Source organism: Diabrotica undecimpunctata, chromosome 1, assembly GCF_040954645.1.
Source record: "Diabrotica undecimpunctata isolate CICGRU chromosome 1, icDiaUnde3, whole genome shotgun sequence".
Taxonomy (NCBI): Eukaryota; Metazoa; Arthropoda; class Insecta; order Coleoptera; family Chrysomelidae; genus Diabrotica; species Diabrotica undecimpunctata.
Window position 1 is genome coordinate 140,447,730 of NC_092803.1, and position 21,819 is coordinate 140,469,548.

Below are 21,819 nucleotides of genomic sequence, written 5' to 3' on the forward strand. Positions count from 1 at the left end.
GATTGGGAATCTACGATCTACGAGTATATATGTATTAATATACAGTGGAAAACCGAAATCTGACAGAGCTGCTTCAGGAGTAGGTCTACTATTGCACAAAAATACCAGAAAAACATAAAAACATCAGATCATGTTAGTAATAGACTTTTGATAACCACCATTGAACTCACGGCGACAACTCGGACTAATATAGTAAGTATATAAATGCTCCTGATACAAACAAATCGCAGGAAATTCTAGGATGAACTTCAGAACATACTTTTCCAAATACCAAAATCAGAAGACGTAATGATTCTAGGAGATTTTAATGCAATAATTGGTGACAAAATTATCAGAGGTGTTAAAAATATAATGAATGAAGAAATTTTAAATAATAGCGGGAAACAACGTATTCAATTCTGCGCACACAATGAGCAGCTCCGAGTTGATAATACTTTTTATCCCCATAAACAACAACTTAAATATACCTTTGAGATCACCAGATAACAAAAGTCAACCATAGATTATATCATCACAAATCATAATTATTTATCCTTCGAAAATATAAAGCTGGAATTTAACAAAACGTGGAGCGGAGTTCTTCATCGGCGAAGAGCAATAGAAAATACAAAATAGAAAAAGACAAAATATAAAGACGGGGACCAACGCAACATGGAAAACTGTTTTTACACTAAATATTTTTGGTTTAAGAACTACGGGACAGGGCAAAACTGTCTATTTACGGTGGACGCAAAGTGGGCGCTGTCATGGTTTACCGAAGATATTAAAATGCTTACAATGAAAGAAAAACTTTCAGAACGTTTTCGATTCTGTTAGATCATCCTCAATGAAAAAAGCCTATATATTTGGAACTAGCCACATGATGAAGTTATGGAACAAAACAAACATTTCAAGCTTGGGTAAATGTTTCTATGTTAATTTTTGACCAAGATATGGAACTTTTAATAACGCGCTCTGAGGCGCACGGTCAGCGTAAACCGCGCGACTAAATCAATTTTTAATAACTCGGCAAAAAATTAACATAGAAACATTTACGAAAGCTTAAACTGTTAGTTTTAATTGTTCTATAGCTTCCATTATTGTTAAGCTCATAAACAAATTAATTCACCAATTTTCAAAAATTTCAACTATAAAACTATTTAAAAGTTCCATACCTTGATCAAAAATTAACATTTACCAAAGCTTAATATGTTCATTTTGATTGGTTTAATAATTTCCATTAGCCAGATTTTCAGAGTTTTGTCGCTTAATTTTGTTTAAATATCTTAAAAACAAATTAATTCGTAACTTTTTAGTAAAATTTTTAATGTTAAATTGTTATAACTTTTTTATTAATAGAGATAAAGTAATTTTTATTTTGGTAAATAATAATTTTTATTTTGGTAAAATTAAATATCTTTAATAGTTTAGGAGATCCAATTATTTATACAATTTAATTGTTAATAACAAATTATCTGACGGGTTTTCAGCCTGGTACTGTCATCGCGTGCCCTAGTCTTTTTTTACATCTTTAAAGAGAAGAAGGAAAATCTGCATACAGACACCTGTGACTCACACAGGTAGTGTTGGGTTCCTAATACCCTAACGGAGCTGTGCCAGGGCGAGATGCCTGAGGGATTTAGACCTTTGACACTTTGTCCCGTCACCACTCCGAGACGGTCAGCGTCCAACTAAAAACCACTCCTCAGTCACACCATACATCAGAATGGAAGGGTCGGTTAAGGCAAACATCTCTCCTGATGCCCTGCTATCACCCGATTCCCATTCTGTCTCCGACACATTAATCGAGGAAACCACACCCACACGAACCACCAAAGAGTTTCAACCCCCTGCCTTAGCGAGGCTGCCATCTCTCTCGCGTTGTTTGTCTCCCATTCACTCCTATTTCGGTCTGCGACAGTCCGAACCCCACCGTGGTGCTACTCGCTTGTTTTAGAATTCTGTTTCGAGTTCCCCTTTCCTCTCGTTCTTTTGAAGAGAGCAGCTCCCTCATCATTTTCTCCACCATTTCTCTCACGGAATCAAACATTCTGCAGTTACACTCTCTTACAAACCTCTCTTTCATCCGCTCAACGCTAACACTCCAACATCGTGTGTGTCACAGTATCCGAAAGACCACAGTAAAGACACTGATCGGACTGAGCCCTCCTAAACCTGAAAAGGTAGCTGCAGAAGCAGCCATGGCCTGTGAGCATTTGCGTCAGATAATAATCCAGCTGCCTATGCCCACAGTCCACCCAGCTTCGAAGGTTCGGGATTAGTGACGTCGTCCACTCCGTCACATCACGTATTGCCTCCCACTCTTGCTGCCACTGACCGATTGAAACTAATCTCTTGGCCAGTTTCATCTCATTCATCTCTCGCTCTCCAATGTTCCTCTTCATACGACTATATATCCTGGCCCTTTCACCTGCTCGGAGGGCACGTAAAGCCGTCGGTCCCGGCTACGAAAGTAGTCGTTAAGTCATGTCAGGGGTGCTTGCGCGACCTAAAAACCCTAACACTAGACCTTAGCCAGAAGGTTACACGAACTTTACTTTTTTTACCTGCTAACACATGTAAAAGAACACAGCCGGTAATCACCTACAGAGCGGCAGCTGACACAGTCCTGTATGCACATGCTACCAGGCGTGCCTTAGTCTGTGGACCAACGAACACGTCGATGTGCATCTTCCCGCCTTTTATCTTCTACACAATTTACGATTGGCCAATGGACTTGTAAATGCACATATCAATACGAAAGAAAAATGTATAAAAAGGGTGCATTTTCCAAGCCAAGGCGGCACTAATACTCTACACGATATACAATAGCGACTTCTCCAACTCACGTCACACCCTCACTTTACTCTACGTAAATGACACTGCTCTCGTAACAACAACTCGAGATGAAGATGCTCTATGTAGGTTTGCTCAAAATCACCTTGACCTGGTTGACAGGTGGTACGGCAGATGGAGAGTAACACCTAACCCTAATAAAACACAATTGATTCTCTGTAGACACCCTAATCTCAGCGGATACACTACACACAATTTAGCTGCAAGAATTGACCTCGGACTTTGGGGCGATCGACTCCAGCTCCATAACCACATAGAGTTCCTCGATGTGGTGTTCACAGAAACAACACTAAACTGGAGGGCTGATCAGGCTGCAACCCATAACAGACTGAGGAGAAGAGTCGGTTTACTCAATGCTCTCTGTAGTAAATTCCGACGGACACATTCGCGTATAGTCAGGCGTATCACCAGTGAGACACAGCTAGTGTTGCCCAAATGCAAGAACAAGACGAGACTTAGACAGTCTTGGTCTTGGTCTTGCGCCAATACATCTGGTCTTGGTATTGCACTCCCGGTCTTGGTCTTGGTCTTGCAGCAAGAGTCTTGCAAGTCTTGCAGTTACCCATTAGCCTATTGCTATTTATTAAACGTTACTTTAGATCTTAGAACAACGTAGCAGAGTAAGTACATTTTAAGCTTAAGTTAACATAGCCATAATAAAGACTAACCAAATTAATAAATGTCTAAACAACTGACACCGGGTGGGGTTTGAAGCCACGATCTAAGCGATCCGTGCTTATGCTTTAACTAACTCAGCTATCTACCAGGCCCCACGAAAGTCAATCTGTTTCTTATAAAATGTTTGCATTTACTAAGTTTACTTAGTGCTAAAACATGGTTAAAACAAAAAAAAACAAATTAATGACATAAGCATGCCTGTATTTTAAAGAACATTACCTGTCTAGGTAAGAGGATCGATAGACATGATGGGCAAAAAATCCACATACATGTATCAAGGGCACAGATTTTTTAGGTGATAAGATAACAAACTATAATCCACTTATTAAAGCCACATAAATGTTTTTACCAATCTTATCTCTACTTTTATATAAAAAACTAACAAAAAAATAAAGAATAGTTAAAAAAAAGCAATGGTAATCAAAAGAAGTAATTTTAAATTAAGGAGATCCTACTTAATAAATACATTAATTTACCAAAATAAAGTAGTAGGTACATAATATATGTAATTGGTAATAAGGTAATAAGTATATTTTTTTACATGTCCACTTTTTTTAGCGGTTATTAAAAAGCTTGTGATCATCATCATCATCATGCAACCTCCTCTGTCCACTGCTGGACATAGGTCTCTCCCATTTTTCGCCACTCTTCACGGTTCTATGCTTCTTGTTGCGATTTCTTGGATATTCGTCTAATGTCGTCCATCCACCGTGTTGGTGGTCGTCCTCTACTGCGTTTGTCTTCTCGTGGGCGCCAGTCAATTAGTTTTCTGGTCCATCTTGTGTCTTTTAGTCTCGCTATGTGACCTGCTCAATTCCATTTCAGCTTGGCTATACGTTCGACGACATCACTGATACCTGTTCTTTTCCTTAAGTCTTTATTCCTTATTTTGTCTTTTTTGTCACGCCGAGAATTGATTTTTCCATGCGCCTTTGTGCCACTCGCATTTTTAGTGCTGTTGTTTTTGTGAGCGTGAGTTTCCATAATAAGAAGAACGCATTGGTCAAATGTCTTCCGTTTCATAGCTATCGGGATGTTGCTCTTAAAGATGTCTCTTAGTGAACCATACGCCTTCACTAAAAAGCTTGTGATATCTCCACCGAATTTTGGTTTTTCAGGAAGAAATATTTGTAATTCCTTTTTGTGAAAAGATATTAGATGCTTCCTTAAATCTGACGTGTTTCTGTTGATCATTCTCATTTCAACCTTTCTATGTAGGCACAATTTACACAAAGCAATTTGGGATGCATGAATTATTTAAAAAAAAAACTCATCAAATTTGCTTTAGATTATTATATCTAAGAAGATTATTTTTATGATTAAAGGGCCGCTATTCTCAAAATATGGACAATTAATTTCAGAGCGAAGAAGTCGTCTGCTGCAAAAGAATGTACAAAATATTATATTTTTACATTGTAATTATGACCTCTGAGCACGTGCCAAATGTGTTTTTTTAATGAATATTTTGATTCGGTATGTTTTTCAAATTTTTATTACATATTTTTTTGCGTCTCATAGAGTCTTTAAGCTTATACCCGAACTACTATACTCGCTAAAACCGCACTCAGTCCTAACTGCAAGACGCAAGAGTCTCGCAGGCTTGGTCTTGTTCTTACTTAAATCTTGCAAGGTCAGTCTTGGTCTTGGTCTTGCTAAAATTAGGCGGTCTTGGTCTTGCAAAAATGCAAGAACAAGACCAAGACTGCAAGACCAAGACCGATTTTGGGAAACACTAGACACAGCCCAGCGATGCAATGCTGACATCCAAACAAAACGTACCATGTCCTGAAGAGGTGTCACACCTAAAACAGGACAGCAAAATCATCCAAAAAGAAAGTATAACCAACAAAGAGAACAACCATACAACGATGGAAGCCAAGGCAGTCTAGTCTTACTCCGGCTCCCACACAGTGTCTCCTGTACCCTAGGAGCCCCCTTCACGGGGCTATGCTCCCCACTCGTCCTTAGACTCTTTTGCTTGAACTTTTTAACTACCAAACTTCTTTTATTGTAAGAAATTACCTTACCCATCAAGTTGGGAGAGAAACGCAGAGGAAACTTCGATTCGGCTGGTCCAAGCCCTCTGCAGAGCACCTACAGAGCAGATATGGGCTAATTCTTGCGAAGACCCAAACTTCCATTTGGTAACAGTACTCTCGAAAAATGGAATCTACGCACCAAAAAAAAAATAAATAAAACGTCAAGGTACCGAGAGAACATAAAAGTGCATACTCAACCAACCTTGGCACCTAGAGTATTTCTTTTAAATTTACTACCACTATTAAATCTTTGTGCTAAAAAGAAGCACAACCTATATGAAAAAAAGTTTGTTATCACTATCAGTTATTAATAACTCATTGTAACATTTTTGGAGGTAAATACTTAGAATACTTAAAATATTTTAAAGTTCAAAGTATTCAACCACAAATACCAGATTTTTACATATTCATAGGAACTACTAGTAACTAATAGAACTACTGTAAGGTTTTTCGAGATTCCCATAAATATTTTACATATATAGGATGTTAATTATTATAGAGAGTAATAATAGCATTGTTGATGGTGCATTTTTCTTTGTATAGTCACATCTACCTAGTTGTCAAGGTCATTTAAAACCATTGTGAAGTATAGCTATGAATAAATACTAACTTATTATAAGGTAAATTATGAAAATTCGCGTTATAATATATAGTAATTTATAAGTAATTGAAAATGTATATATAATTGTGGGTAAATTATTCAATTATTCATATCAAATTAAAACACAAAAAAGTGCAGGATATTGATTACGTTCCTTCAGAAAAGGAATGCGAATTATAATAGTGTTTTTGCAATTCCCACGGATTAATAAAATTGTAGAACTTGGCAGTTTCATGTGTGGGTACCTATATTATTATTATTTACAGGATATATTAATGTTGTGTGTCTTCACATATGCTGAAAAGAGCAATTACGGCACCACTGTGGCTGCAGTTTCAGAGGAAGGCCTAGAAAAAGATGGTGGCTGACGTAGAAGAAAGTGTCTTGTACAGTTGGTTTGAAAGATTATTAATTTTTCTTATTGATTTAGGTGACTTGTTAATTTTGTTTAATGCATCCGCATAATATAATATAAAGTTTTATATGATGCAGGGGCGGATACACGGGGGAATAAGGAAATTAAAAGAAAAATTAAAAGAAAACCTATTATTTATGTCTGAGGTCTATCGACCACGTGACTTAAATGACCAATGGGAAGGTCACGTGGTCGATAATTCCGACACATTAGAAAGAGATGCAGGGACTGCTTTGCGTCAGTTTTCTCTATTGCACTGGAAGAATGGGCTGTATTGCAGCACTCAGTCTATTTGTATGATGTCTACGTAGGTAACCGATAGGATCTTACAAGTTATTTTTATATTATACAAAATATTTAATGTCATTTGTCAAAATAAAAGATTCCTTTACAATGGTAGCAATAACTCTCTTTTAGACGTGTAGTATATTGTACTTTATTTAAATACCCTGTAGTAAAAGCGGTTTTTATCTTACGGTTTTAATCCTCTACTTATTTACTTTAACCCTCTATTATCAAAATAATTAAATTCCTAAAGCTACTTATTTGCGTTATAATATCAATTATCAAAAAATTATATCATTTTGGTGAATGTGAATAACATTTTCTTATAGTTTGTTGTTGTTTTAAATTGGATGTTAAGTTCTTGACAAAATTATTGGTAACGAAGAGTCAACATTGCTATTAACCTTTTCAACTTATAGATAAGGTTATGTATAAACTGATATCGCAAACAAATCGTATCTGAACGAAGAAATTTTTCTTAAAACTCATAGTTACTACACTTTTATTTTTATTACTTTTGTTAATAAATATGTATAAATCAGATTGAGTTCAAAACCACTACCTAGAATTGGTATTTTGAATATAACACCGAGAAGAAAAACAACAGATGGTGCTTGTATGAAGTTTCAATAATGATCGATATTAAACTTAATGAATCTATAAAATATATTTTGTTAAATTTCTTATGTAGACATTTTTTCAGTCTTAATTCATAGAGTAGGTACTCTAACAAGGCTGATTTATTTGGATTTTTTGGTATAATTTTATTCTTCGTTATTAAAGCCAATCCTTCCTATCTATATACTAATTTTTGGATATAGACTCTCTCTTCCAAACTGATCTCTTCCACCTCATCATCATTCTGGCTTTACAACCCAGCGTGGGTCCTAGCCTCCTCCAGAATTTCTGTCCAATCGCTCCTATACATCGCCTTCTTCCTCCAAGCACGTAATGCCATATTTCCCATGTCTTCATCGTTTTTCTAGCTGAGTCATTTTGTTCCATCCGCATTACATGCCCTATCCACCTCAGATATTTTATCTTAATATGTTTTACGATATCTGGTTCCTGGTATATTCTATAAAGTTCGATGTTATACCGTCTTCTCCACCCTCCATTGGCATTCACTGTTCCATAGATTCGCCTTAGTACTTTTCTTTCGAAACATCCTATCATGTAAGTATTATTTTCAGTGTTAACGATCGCGCCTAGGTATACAAATTCGTTCACTGCTTCGATGACGTCGCTTTCTATAACAAGTGGTCTTGGAATTTGTGTTTGCGTGCTTATTTTCATATACTTCTTTTTCGTGGTGTTAAACCCATTTTTTAGCTTCTTTTTTAATGTTGCATACGCCTCTTATACAGCGTTTTCCATTCTCCCAACAATATTGATATCATCGGCATAGGCCAGGATTTGCACTGATTTATTATATGTTGAACCAATGGTTGTGATTTGTGACACACGTATTACTTTTTCCAGAGCCAGATTAAACACTATACAGAAGAGAGATTACATCTCTTCCACCTACAGAGGCTAAAATAAGAAACTGAACAACTAAAGTCGAGCGCCCAAGACGCAACTGTTTTAAAATTTCAAGTTACAGTTTCAGTTTTACAGTTTCAATTTTAAAACAGTTACGTCATGGGCACTCGACCTAAGAGTCCTACCAGAAGAAGTGTTTAACTTTAGACAGGAAAACTTCTGTGAATTACAGGTATTGAAGCTAACGGAGTACATTAGCCAAGGATTCAACGGAAACAAATATATAGACGTAAAAATGCCTGAAGCATTCATCTACACAATGAACACTTCAGATATAGTAAGATCATGACATATCTTATGTCATCGTACCTAGCTGATAGGAGGCTCAGAGTGTTTACTGCATAACGTATTCACAGCTGATACTCCAAATATTGTTCTGAAGCTATTTTCATGTGACATCTTAATGCAATTGCTCAACTTAACATTATTGGCAATGCAGAGCATCTGCCATTCGCTTATACGTATTTCAACCTTATTAGGCATCATGCAGAGCTTGTGCATATCTGGTTCCTGGTATATTCTATAAAATTCGAAGTTGTATCGTCTTCTCCACACTCATTGTCATTCACTGCTCCATAAATTTGCCTTAGTACTATTCTTTCCAAACATCCTAACATGTTTTAATTACTTTTTATTAGAGTCCAGGTCTCTGAAGCATATGTTAATACTGGGCGTATTTTTGCTTTGTAGAGTTTTACCTTTGTATTTCTCGATATAATTAAGGATTTAAGAAGGAGATTAAGCCCAAAATATCATCTGTTGGCCGTGCAAATTCTGCGGTGTATCTCTGGTAGTATTATTTTCAGTGTTGACGAAAGTCAGGTATGCAAATTCATTCACTGCTTCGATGACGTCGTTTTATAACGTCTATAACGTGGTCGTAGGATTTGTGGTTGCGTGATTATTTTCATGTACTTCATTTTGTTGGTGTTTATTATTAAACTCATTTTTGTAGCCGATTCTTGTAGGGCTACATACGCCTCTCGTATAGCACTTTCCGTTCTCACAACAATATTGATATAATCAGCCTAGACAAGACTAAAAATATAATTACTATTATTAATTATTACGCCCAGCTGCAAAGATTTTGATGTCTAAGAACAAAATTGTTTTTCTAGAGTATTTGTTGGTGCTGAATCTAAATTCGTTGAGATTTTTTTCCTAGCACGTACAGTTTTTTTGCTACACATACTACATAAATAGGCATTACATTTAGAAATGTGACCGAATCTTTTATCTTCTGGTGACGAAATGGTTGTGGCTTGTTGGAAACTGTACATGCAAATGAGTATAAAAGTAATTCTTTCGAAGTGTTGATAAAGTACCTATTCCACGGCAAAGTTTATATGTAAAATTTGGCAACCTTGCTAATTATGGCCGGAAGTATTAACCTCCTGATGATAAGCTTAGTCGAAATTGAAGATACAGAAAGCGTCAGTTTCAATTCTACTGTCGTGTTGTATGAAAATTGTCTGTGAATAGTCCTAATGTATTTTGTGAATATTTGTGGGTGTTTTGTAGTTGTAAAATGGAGACAACATATTACCAAATTTGTAGAAAATGTGTACTTTTCATATTTTGGTGTAAAACTTGGCGATCAAGACCCCTCATGCTGTTTATCGAACTTGTGTCGAGGCACTGCGACTATGGTTAACAGGTAAAATGAAAGTTATGTCTTTGGAATACCGATGGGCTGGAGATAACCATCAAATAATGTGGATGATTCTTACTTTTGTCTGACTAATATATGTAGCTACTCAGTTAAGATCAAGAAATTTATTGTTTATCCTAACTTACCTTCTGCTATTAGACCAGTAGCTCATAGCGACACTATGCCTGCTCCTGCCACTCCTACTGTTCTAAAAGATGTTAGTGATGACTGTGACTATGAAAGTAGTAACAATGAGAATAATGTATGTGATAAGGCATATGAACCTGATGAAGATCGCTCACCTAAACTTTTTACTCAAGAAGAATTAAATGATTTATTTAGAGATCTAAATCTCCCAAAAGATGCTGAAGAAGTTCTTCGATACAGATTGAAATCAAAAGATCTCCTTACGCTGAGTGTCACTTTTTCCTGGTATCGTCATCGTAAACTAGAAACCATTGCTCCTTACTTTCAAGAAAGAGATGCAATGGTTTCAAAACGTTCAATCAGTGATGGAATATTTTGGAGTTGATTGATATTTTGCAGTAATGGAAAAAAAAATATGCTTCAATTCCAATAGCTCACTCCATTTATTTAAAAGAAACATAAGACAATATAAAAATGCTCTAGAAAAATATTGAATACAAGAAAAATAACTGGTTATTTTGTGGAGATTATCGTCGGTATACTCCTAGGTTCCTAGGTTTGCAAAGTGGATTAACTAAATTCCCTTGTTTTCTTTGTGAATGGGAATTAAGAGATAGGTCCAATAACTATACAGTGAAATCTTCAAAAACAAGAACCCAGGTGACACCAGGCTCAAAGAATGTCATAAGCAATCCATTATTACACCTCAAACATGTTCTCCTTTCACCTCTACATATTAAAATGGGTTTAATGAAACAATTTGTGAAAGCGTTGAATCAGGATAAACCATGTTTCCAGTATTTGGATAAGAAGTTTCTTAAGATAAGTTCTGAGAAAATAAAAGCTGGAATTTTTGTGGTCGTCAAATTCGCCACCTAATGATCGACAGTGACTTTAAAAAATGCATAGATACTAGGGAAAAATGCATGGAGGAGCTTCAAATCAGTTGTTAAAGGGTTTCTTGGGTACAAAAAATCTCAATTAGAAGAAGAAAAAATGGCTTGTTAAGAAGTCTCCAGAATCTAAATTGTCTTATGAGTGTAAACCTTTATATTCTTCACTCATACCTGGACTATTTCCCCGATAATTTGGGAGATTACAGCGAAGAATACGGGGAGAGGTTCCATCTAGATATTAAATTAATGGAGCAATGTTATCAAGGCAGATATAATACTACTATGATGGCTGACTACCTCTGGAATCTCAAGAGAGACTGTAATCCAGATTAATCTACATGTTTCTTTTGACTTAATGGCAAGTAACATTATAATAATTTGTGTAATGGTTGTGGAGAATTAAAATAGAAACAGTTTTGAACTTGTAACCAATGATATTTTTATTTATTAAGCATAGTCACTATAGCAGACCGGTCTTTTCGTACAAAAGTTAGATGGCAATTTGTGAAAAATCTGTACGTGATAGGGAAAATCCGATGGCAGATTGAGAATGAACGCGACAAAAGAGTTCTAGAACACCTGTTACTTCTCAGTCGTCGATCTTTTTTTTCTAAATTGCAGAATCTGTTATCATTTATCATTATCGGTAGTAGAGATGGCTTTTTGAATGTTAATTTATCAACATTTCATTATGTTCACTTTGCTGATTACAACGAAGATATGAATGCTGATGTTTTTGGGGAAAATTTTAAGAAAATAATAAAGCTAATTTCAACATATTCCATAATTGTGTTCGAAAATGCTCCTTATTTTTTATTAAGATTTGAAAAATTATAAAAAAAAGATTTAGAGAAAAAATGTATTTAAAAAATCTTGTACTACAATAGATAACAAGAAAGAGATAGGGACTTTTGATCAATACGAATATCTAGGAACAATTTTCAATCAAGAAAAAAGAGATGGCCAATAAATTAACACCAGAATAATAGAAGTCAGAAAAGCTATAGGATGCCTTACCGGAATTCGCTAGAACAAGAATATAAAAAAAAGAGAAAACTTATTATCTATGAAACTCTGGTAAAAAGTATGCTTTTATACGGGTGTGAAATGAGACGATTAACAAAGTGGATAATATTCCCCATGTAAAGGGTAAGGAGGACAAATAAAGCAAGCTTGTGTCGAAGTACAATATAAATGTTTATAGAAATTAAAACATATATGATACGTAATATTTATTATTTTAAATTAATATTTCCACTTTAGTTTTCTGAACTTTTTTTTAATTCTTGTGTTATTTTTTATTAATTGTATTGTTAATTTCAGTAACACATTTCAGTATAAGTTTTGTGGCACTATTGGTCATATAAAGTGAAAAACTTTTTTCTTAAATTATTTCTAAGAATATTTTGAGATCCGAGAACAAGAGTGTTAACATTATGTGACGTAATGTCAAATTAAAGAAATCCCAAACTTGCCAAAAAATCGTATATTGCATCAAAAACCGGAAATTATGCTAGTCACATTATAATAGGATTATACCAATAGTCAGATTTGGAAATCACTAATAAAAAATATAACGTGAAACCGTTAATAGGTTAGCCCGTTTTTACACATTTAAAAAACTAAGCTGAATAATAAAACAACAAAATTGTATATTGTATCAAAAACCGGAAATAAATGCTATTAAAATATATAAAAGGAAATTCGCAATCATGGGATCTAAACATTTACCAATTTAAAAATATAATAAAAAAATATAAATACATAAACCGAAATTTTATCACATCAAAGAACCAAGCTGAATATTTTTAGACAAGAATTTGTTTTAGTATCAATATTTATCTTTACAATAATGAATGTTGGAATACTTAGTAAAGTCTTCAAATAATTTTACAAATGTTAATAAACAAGTAAAAACATATGCACTGTAATCGAAGAGTTAGACATAAACAGCTGGAGAGTAAACGTTCATATACCCTTTATAATTCTTATTATTGTTAATTCCAGTGTGACATTAAACCGTGTTCCGTGTGTGCTGATGATGTGTTAGTAGGAAATACTTAAATTAGAATTTAGAATATTAAAATTAGACCTAAGACAAAAACAGTGGTGGAACAAGGAGATATCTCTTTAAGGAATAGATCTCAAACTCTAAGGACAATAAAATAACCTCTAGAATGAAGATGGAAACTACTAAAAATAATATGAAAACTTTGGTTTTGATTTTCGCGCATCAGAAATGGCTTTATCCATAATTGTTGTTACAGCCTGTAACATATCTTAATATGCCTCTAACATATTTCTTATTTAATAGTACAGAATACACCTTTATACTATAATTCCCTTTATTATATTTATTTTACCGCAAAAAGGTCAAGTTTTCGTTAAATATCTTTTAAGTTTTTACCTTATTAATCTCTCAAATTTTTATTACCTCAGATCCTTTCCAAGATTATGTACATAATATCTGTGGTGCTGACCCGTCGTTATAAAACAAACAATTTAAACCGACACTTTCACACCTGCATATAAAAATCAGACTAATCTAGGTTAAAATTCCTTTTATGGTTATGATGAAATAATTTAAACCACACATCTGTATTTTTTATCGTTCTATTCTCATCATAGGTTTTAATCAGAATCATGATCCAGCCTTCTGCGTCAAAAGTTGAACATATTCCTCCCCTAATTTCTTCCAGGTCTGTCGGTCTTAAGTCAATTGCCAGCGATTCTTTTGATATCATCTGTCCATCGTATAGTGGTCTACATCTGCTTCTTCTGTCTGCTCGTGGTCTCCACACTGTTATTTTTTGGGTCCACTGCCAGTCATTCATTCAGCCACATGACACGCCCAGTTCCACTTTAGCCATGCTATGCGCTCTATAACATCTGTGACGCCTGTCGTTGCTATTATTCCTTCGTTTCTAACCCTGTCTCTGAGAGTCAGTTCAAGTAGCTAGCGTTCCATTCTTTTTTGGGCTAGTCTGAGTTTTGGTTAAGAAAAGTGTTTTGGCACCGTAAGTTATGAATTTAACCACACATTAGTCGAACGTCTTCTTTTTCAAATAATTTGGCATATTGCTCTTGAAGATGTCTGATAGAGCTCCATATGGGACCCATGCTAAAGTGATTCTTCTTTACAGTTCAGCAGTTTGGTTGTCCCTGGTAATTTGGATTTCATGAGCTAAGTATTTATATTTATGAACTAATCCCACTTCGTTGCAGCCGACTTTTGAATTTTCATTTGGTACCAGATTTGTCATGTATTGTATCTTTCCAAAATTTATGTTAAAAACCAACTTCATTACAGGTGGCAACTTAGTCAGTAAGCATAGTTTCAATCTCTTTTAAGTTATCTGTTATCAGAACAATGTCGTCCGCAAATCGTAGTAGAATTTTGTATCTTTGTGTAGTCTTACGGTCATTGTTGCATTATTGTATATATTCGCGATCAGTTTGGACTACCGATAATCGACTCGACTTTCCTCCAACGTTTTAAGAAAAGGTTTATAGTCTATCATAAAAAAAAAACAACAAAGCACAAATAACAGTCGATCAAACAACTTTTGAATTTACAAACTAGAAAGCCACAAAAAGATCGTAGATCTTCCCTAATTTGAAAAGTATTATAAAAGGCTCGTCTTCGTCCCACAAAAATCAGAATCAAGTCCGCAGTCAGACAATTTATCTCGCGGTCTACGTACAATTTATCTCGCACTCTAAGAAGAATCGCGTCCTCAGTTGAAACAATCACATTTCGCGTTCTCTCTACGCATCATATATTCTCTGGTTAGGACACTCATCGCGACGCTCTCAAACAATTTCACTCTCTTGTCCTTAGAGGACACTCACACTATGCGCTATCTACGTATACAAACATATTCTTTTTCGTCCTTAGTGGGACAAACTCATCGTAACGTTACCACATACCCTGTCGTCCTAAGTTAGGACAATATCGCGACTTTCTCCACGCAAATCAGAAATATCTCGCTCTCAAACAATCTCATACTTTTATCCTTAGTAGGACATACTCATCACGATGCTATCTTGTATATCCTCTCGTCCTAAGTTAGGATAATATCGCGACGCTCTCCTCGCAAATCAGAAATATCTCGTAGTTCTCAGTTAATAAAATTATATCTCACCTTAGTGCAACTATTAAACGTACATACAGTCATTTAAGCTTAGTTATTTTCTAGACAAGATGTAAAATAAAACTGTTCCCTTCCCATTGGTTATTTAGTTCACGTGATCGATAAACTCCGCCCATTAGAAAGAGATGCAGGGACTGCTTTGCGTCAGTTTTGTCTGTCGCACTGGGGGAATGATCATGTATTGCAACAGACACTCTATTTCTATTAAATCTCTACGTATTTGTATATACCATGGACGTATAAACACAGATGGACTCAGTTATTTACATAAAAATGTGAAGCCAAAATTATTTGACTAGGTCACATTATCAGCACCTTGTTGTCACATTTTTTTATTAAAATATCTTATTCACGTATCGCTGAAAATATTACTATATTTATTTTATACTCTACAGGTGCTATCAAACCAAAATAATAATTTATTACTTATATTAATATATTTAATTCTAATTAAAACATCAAGTGTGCACATAGTGTGCATATCATTTAATAATAGCCTATAACAGATATCAACCAATTATTTTATATGTAGAAGCACTGAAACCTATTTATTAATGGCAACGGTGTTTACATTTCTCTGTCTTATGGCTCTACGTCAAACTTCAAATGCTGTTCCATGTCATGTCCATGTTTGTTTACTTTTTACCCAAGATGAGGAAAAGTTGTTTTTCGATATTTTGGCTGTATTTTAAGCGATATTTGTAAATAGTGAAATAAACAAATTATAATAATGGTGCTACAGTTTTTAATTTGGAAAAAAAACGAAATATTTACATCCCAATGTCTCATTTAATTTGTAAGTACTGTTTGTTTACATTATTTAAGATGAGGAACTGAGGAAGCCTGTGTGTTTACATTTTAAAATATGTCTTTCATAGGCGTACCATTGGGTTTATTCATATTCATTAATGTATTGAACAAGATATTAGTTCATGAAATTAGTATAGACATTTTTAAATTGTAAGTAGACATCATCTGATTAAAAAGATCTGTTTAGTAGCTTTTTAATTTAATATTTCTCATGAATTAACAATAAATTAGCGAAATGAATAAAACTCATTTATTTTTCTATGTAGGTTTCCAAATAATATTGATTAATGATGAAACTTACTCTAAAATTCAACAGAGAAAACAGTATAAAAACCTTTCAAAAGCATCCTTTTTGGTTATTTAAACTTGTAAGGAAGCTGAAAAATATTTCAGATTTTTTAATAAAACTATAAATATCTACAACAGACTATTTAAAAACCTTATGAATATTTTGATTAATAAAAAAATACAAAATGTCCCAAAATCAATCTATGAGCATTTTGGTGACCATATGTTTGATGAAGATGCAATCGATGGTCACTCTATGCAACTTTTAAAATTGGTTCTTGAGAAATATTTTAAAATTGGAATTCATCATGAAACGAGGACTACTTTAGATGCTAACACCGTGCGCATAAGAAGCGTTCTTACTAAGACTGTTTTATTTCGCAATCAATAAAAATTTATTTCTATACCAACGTCTTCTATTATGTCTATTTACCATTTTTACTTTAATATTTCTGTTCGGTAAATAGCTTTCCAATAATTTATACATTTTCACGCTTACTTTTTAATAAGTAGGTATATTTGCAAATACTTTTATGTCAAATGCCAGCAAGAGCTTTGGAATAAATAATTTTGTAGCAGAAACCCTTACTACGAGGAATCTATTGATATTGTATTAAAACAAATTTGTCACAATTTGAAAAAATATGTTTTAACACATTATTAATAAATATAGGTATGTACTTAAATTTGACAAATGTATATTTTTTAATTGTTTTTTTTATCGTAGGATTATTTGATACCTATTAAAAAATTAACTTAAGCTCAACTATATTTTATTGTATTAGTTTTAAAGCAAATAAAATTGTATTTTATTTTTTTTTATAAAAACGTGTTTTTATACATTATTACTACTTCCAATTATTAACGTCTGAATAATTATCCCCGCGAGTAAAAATTCAAGCACGCTTATGCTCATTGAGGAAGTATCACAGTCTATCGATACCCGTTTTACTCCCCTTTACCCTCTTGTCCATGAATATCGAAGCTTCAAAACAGTGTGTGTTTAAGGTATCTTATTGCTGGGTCCATCTATGTTTATACGTCCATTGTATATACCCATAAATATTGAAAAAGGTTAAAACAAAAAACTAAGAAAGCGTTCAGAGGTATCGATAAGATTGTTTTATGTGAACAAAAGTAAACTAGTTAATTTGAAATTTTATTAGTGACATTGAATTCTTTTCAACTTTGCTACAACTTAGAACGTGTGGGGCATTTAAAAAATCTATTGAACCAAAAAATGCCTATTTTTCAAAAAAAAAAAGAATATGATTGTAGATTTTACTAAAATTATCAATTTCTGACTTTTTATTTATTGTATCAGACCTCTTGCTGATACGCACCATTTCATGTGGTTATTTTGAATATCGTATTCTGCTAGGCCACATGAAGGTTTAAGAAGTCTACAATCACTTTTATGAGATGTAATGAGGCCAGATAGATTTCTACCAGTCTCACCAATATAAAACAAATCGGTTTGTGCACGATATGGAATATAAAACGTTGCATTTTTCAAAAGTAATTATTTTTTGTTTAGTTTTGGTGTATAAAGGACAAAGTTTTAATATTTATAGTAAAAATTTATAAAAAAAATTTCAGAATTTCCCACTACCAGAGGCGTGGTAGTGCAGAAAACTCTTCACTGCAATTCTAGAAAATATATTCAGCAAAATGAACTGACAGAACAAAGGCGTATCCATTGATGGAGAATACCTCAGCTCAGCCATCAAGATTTGCAGACGACATCATTCTGATTGCTAATAATCCTGCAGAACTACAAGAACTTATAAGTGACCTAAATGCAGCTAGCACTGAAGTTGGCATAGAAATGAACTTGACAAAAACAAAAATCATATACAATGAGCTAGTAGATGTCCAAGGTGTAATAATAAACAACACTGCACTTGTGACGGTAGACGAGTATGTATACCTGGGACAATTAATACATAAATCTGGCTCCTTACTCCCAGAAATCAATAGGAGAATGAAACTTTCTTGGGCGTCTTTTGGCAGAAATGCAGTTTTATTCAAATCGAAGATGCCACTTCACTTCACCTGAAGAAAAAAGCATTCGATCAGTGTATATTATCAATCATGACATACGGCTGCGAAATTTGAACACTAAAGAAAGAGATAATAGCGAAACTTAAAGTCACTCAAAGGTCAATTGAGCGATGCATGCTAGGTATAACAAAGCGAGATCGAAAAAGAATAGGATGGATCAAACAGAAAACCAAGCTAACCCATATAATCTACAGAATTAATAAAATGGCAATGGGCCGAACATTTAGCGGGAAGAACTGACAATAGAATGGTCCACTAGAATTACATTGTGGTATCCAACAGGCGTTAAGAGACCAAAACGACGTCAAAATTAAAGATGGGACTATGACATAAGAAAACAGGCCGGTACAACATGGCACAGAAAAGCGAATATTAGACAATCGTGGGCAGAAATGAAGAAAAAAGTAAGTTTTTTAAGAATAATTTGTGTTAATATGAGTTCCTCTTTAATTCTTTTTTATTACTATGTAAGCAAAATGAAGAAACCCCACTGCACCTCAAATAAATTTCTAAAAACGAATTTACGATATTTACCATTTTGTTTACACATTTAGACGGAAACTTAAATTGATTTCCAAGGTCATTAAACGTCGAAAAATCGTATACCTACCATTGTTAACGTAATTGATGTTCATTAGTGATTTTTTATCATAGTACTTACTTAAATATACAAATATCTATAAGACGAAATATAAGACGGTCCCAGTAACAACGTGAGGAAACAAGGGCTTGAAAATATGTAAAATGTATAAAAAACCAAGATAAAAGCAAAGATAAATAAAAATATAATTTCTGAAGAGGAAATATTTAAAGAGAATAAAAATAGAATATGTGATACTATTGTTGAAAGATAGTATTATACACAAACATTGACAAATGGATTATAGAGATTTATTGCCGGGATAATGCTAAATAATGAAAATACATACTATAACAGCGTTCCACGTTAAGAAAATAACATTAGGCTTATGGAGATCAGTGTTGCCAAAACTCTCAGGCATGCGGTTTACTAGATTGTCGATATATTTTTCGAATTTCCATTTTCAATTAACATTTAACTGTAAAGTCAGAATAACAACTGAAGAACCACAAAGCCTTATTATCATTATGTAGTCTCAGAGAACGACATAAAATCGCTGACATACGTACACCGTATTATTTTAAGTTGCAATTAGTAATTAGATATATGCATTCCAAGCGGCCCGTTTATTTGCTTTTAAATCTTTAATAGCCGGCAAAGTACATGATTTAACTAAGCAATATTTTCTAATGATTTCTATGATTCATGGTATATGATATTCTTACCGAAAAACAAATAAACTGTCGTTACTATAATTAAAATAAGAATAAATAAAATTATCTTTTGTAAATACTATTTATTTAATTAAAATCATTTTCCCTACTTTTCATCTCTTGTTTCGAATGGGTACTTTTGGTCAATTACGTTAAAAAACATTAATTTAATTCATGTCTGTGAAAACGAAAATACAAATTATACAACCACCCTGAATCCTGCTTGTGTTCATCGTGGCATCGCTGCGCTTCTATCGTCCATAAGAAATACATGGCCCTATCTCCGCAATGTTATTTTCTTAACGTGAAACGCTCTATAGTTTGATTTACGGTACCTAGTTTCTTTCCTACTACCATTTTACAACCCAAAATAAATTATTTTTAACCATACGCGGCAACGGTGCGTGTTTGTGAATTGTGAGACAAATCAATCATAATTTTACAATTTGCAAATAGGCCGGTAAGTTCTGACGCGCGGTCGCTTGAGTAGCTACATCAATTACAATATTTACAATATACTAGCATCTGCCCGAGGCCACAGTAAGTCTCTGAGAGTTTGTGCAGTGCAATTGTGTCTAGGAGACACTACCCGAGCTTTGCAGTTACAAAATAGAGAAGCAGTATAATACGTTAACTCAAACTATTATTGTAACTTCTGTTGAGACATTATTTTAGAAAGTAAATAATTTTATGTCTTTCACAAATGGATCCTTATTTAGTAGAAATTGCTAAACTACAGAAGTTGTATGATGAAGTGGAATACGAGGATGATTTAGAAGAAAAAGACTTCTCTAACGAAGAAGAAGACGTATATGGTATATTAAAAAGAGTTAGATTTTAAAGACACTCCAGAAATTTCGGCTAGCACTAGCGTCTGCAGAGGTAGTAATAGGCATCTTTATTATACAGCAAAAGATGGTACCACAAAACATGTGCCAAATCAGCAAATGCGAACTTGAAGTCACAATATAATTTCACATTTGCCTGGTCCCAAAGAAAGCTCGAAAAGGCTAGAACACCTACAGAAACCTTTCAATCTTTTTTAAAGATCATATGATGAACATAATTATCGAAAATATCAATATTTATATCTCTACATTTTTACCTCGTTACAAAGACTCTTATGACGTACGTGAAATTGACGAAATAACAGAAGTGAAAGCTGTGTTTGGCTTGCTGCTTTTAGTCGGAGTTTTAAAAGGAGGTAGATTATATCTGAAGGAGTTTAAGTCAACTGACGGAACGGGAGTGGAAATATTTCCTGCTGTGATGCCTTACAGAAGATTGAAATTTTTACTTAATTCACTACCTACGTTTTGACAATATCAACACTTGCAACGAAAGAAAAAAGGTTGATAACTTGGCACCGATTCGAAAACTGTGGGAAACGTTTGTTGGCAATTATAGGAATAATTACAGCTTAGGAGAGTATGTCTCAGTAGATGAGATGCTCTATGCATTTAGGGAAAAATGTTTGTTTTGCATTTATATCCCAAACAAACCTATAAGATATGGTATTAAGGTCCTTTCGCAATTAATAATAAAACTGAAGACTTGGTACTTAGACTTTGTGCTTCAATATTATGATCCGGTCGCAATGTAACATTTAATAATTGGTTTACCACTATACCTCTTGTTAATAAGCTTTTAGAAGAACATAACATATCTGCAGTTGCTACCATAAGAAAAAACAGAAATCAAATTCCGCCGGAAATTTTAAACGGTAAATTACAACCAGTAAATTCTTCAATGTGTGCTTTTGCGAAAGATATTACCTTAGTATCACATATTCCAGAAAAATACAACGTGGTTATTGCTGTCTTTTCCCTCCCTACATAGGTACACATAATGGAATTGAATCCGAAACTGGTGAAAAAAATAAACCCAATATTATCACATTCTACAACATCTCAAAAGGTGGTTTAGATTGTGTTGATAAAAAATTAGCTGTCTATAATGTGAGCAGGAACACCAGAAGATGGCCTATGGTAATATACAATATAATAAACATTGCCGGCATCAATGGGCATGTAGTTTACAACGCAAACAATCCCGATGAAAATGATGGTCTTGATTTAGTTAAAGAAAGTATTAATTCTCGATGAAAAACATGCACTT

General features: G+C 33.9%; 1 protein-coding gene across 1 annotated transcript in view; it reads right to left on the reverse strand.

The window, feature by feature from the left end:
- LOC140432300 (phenoloxidase-activating factor 2-like) overlaps positions 1-21,819 on the reverse strand; it is a 28,825-nt gene that overhangs the window by 2,467 nt on the left and 4,539 nt on the right. The window lies entirely within an intron of this gene.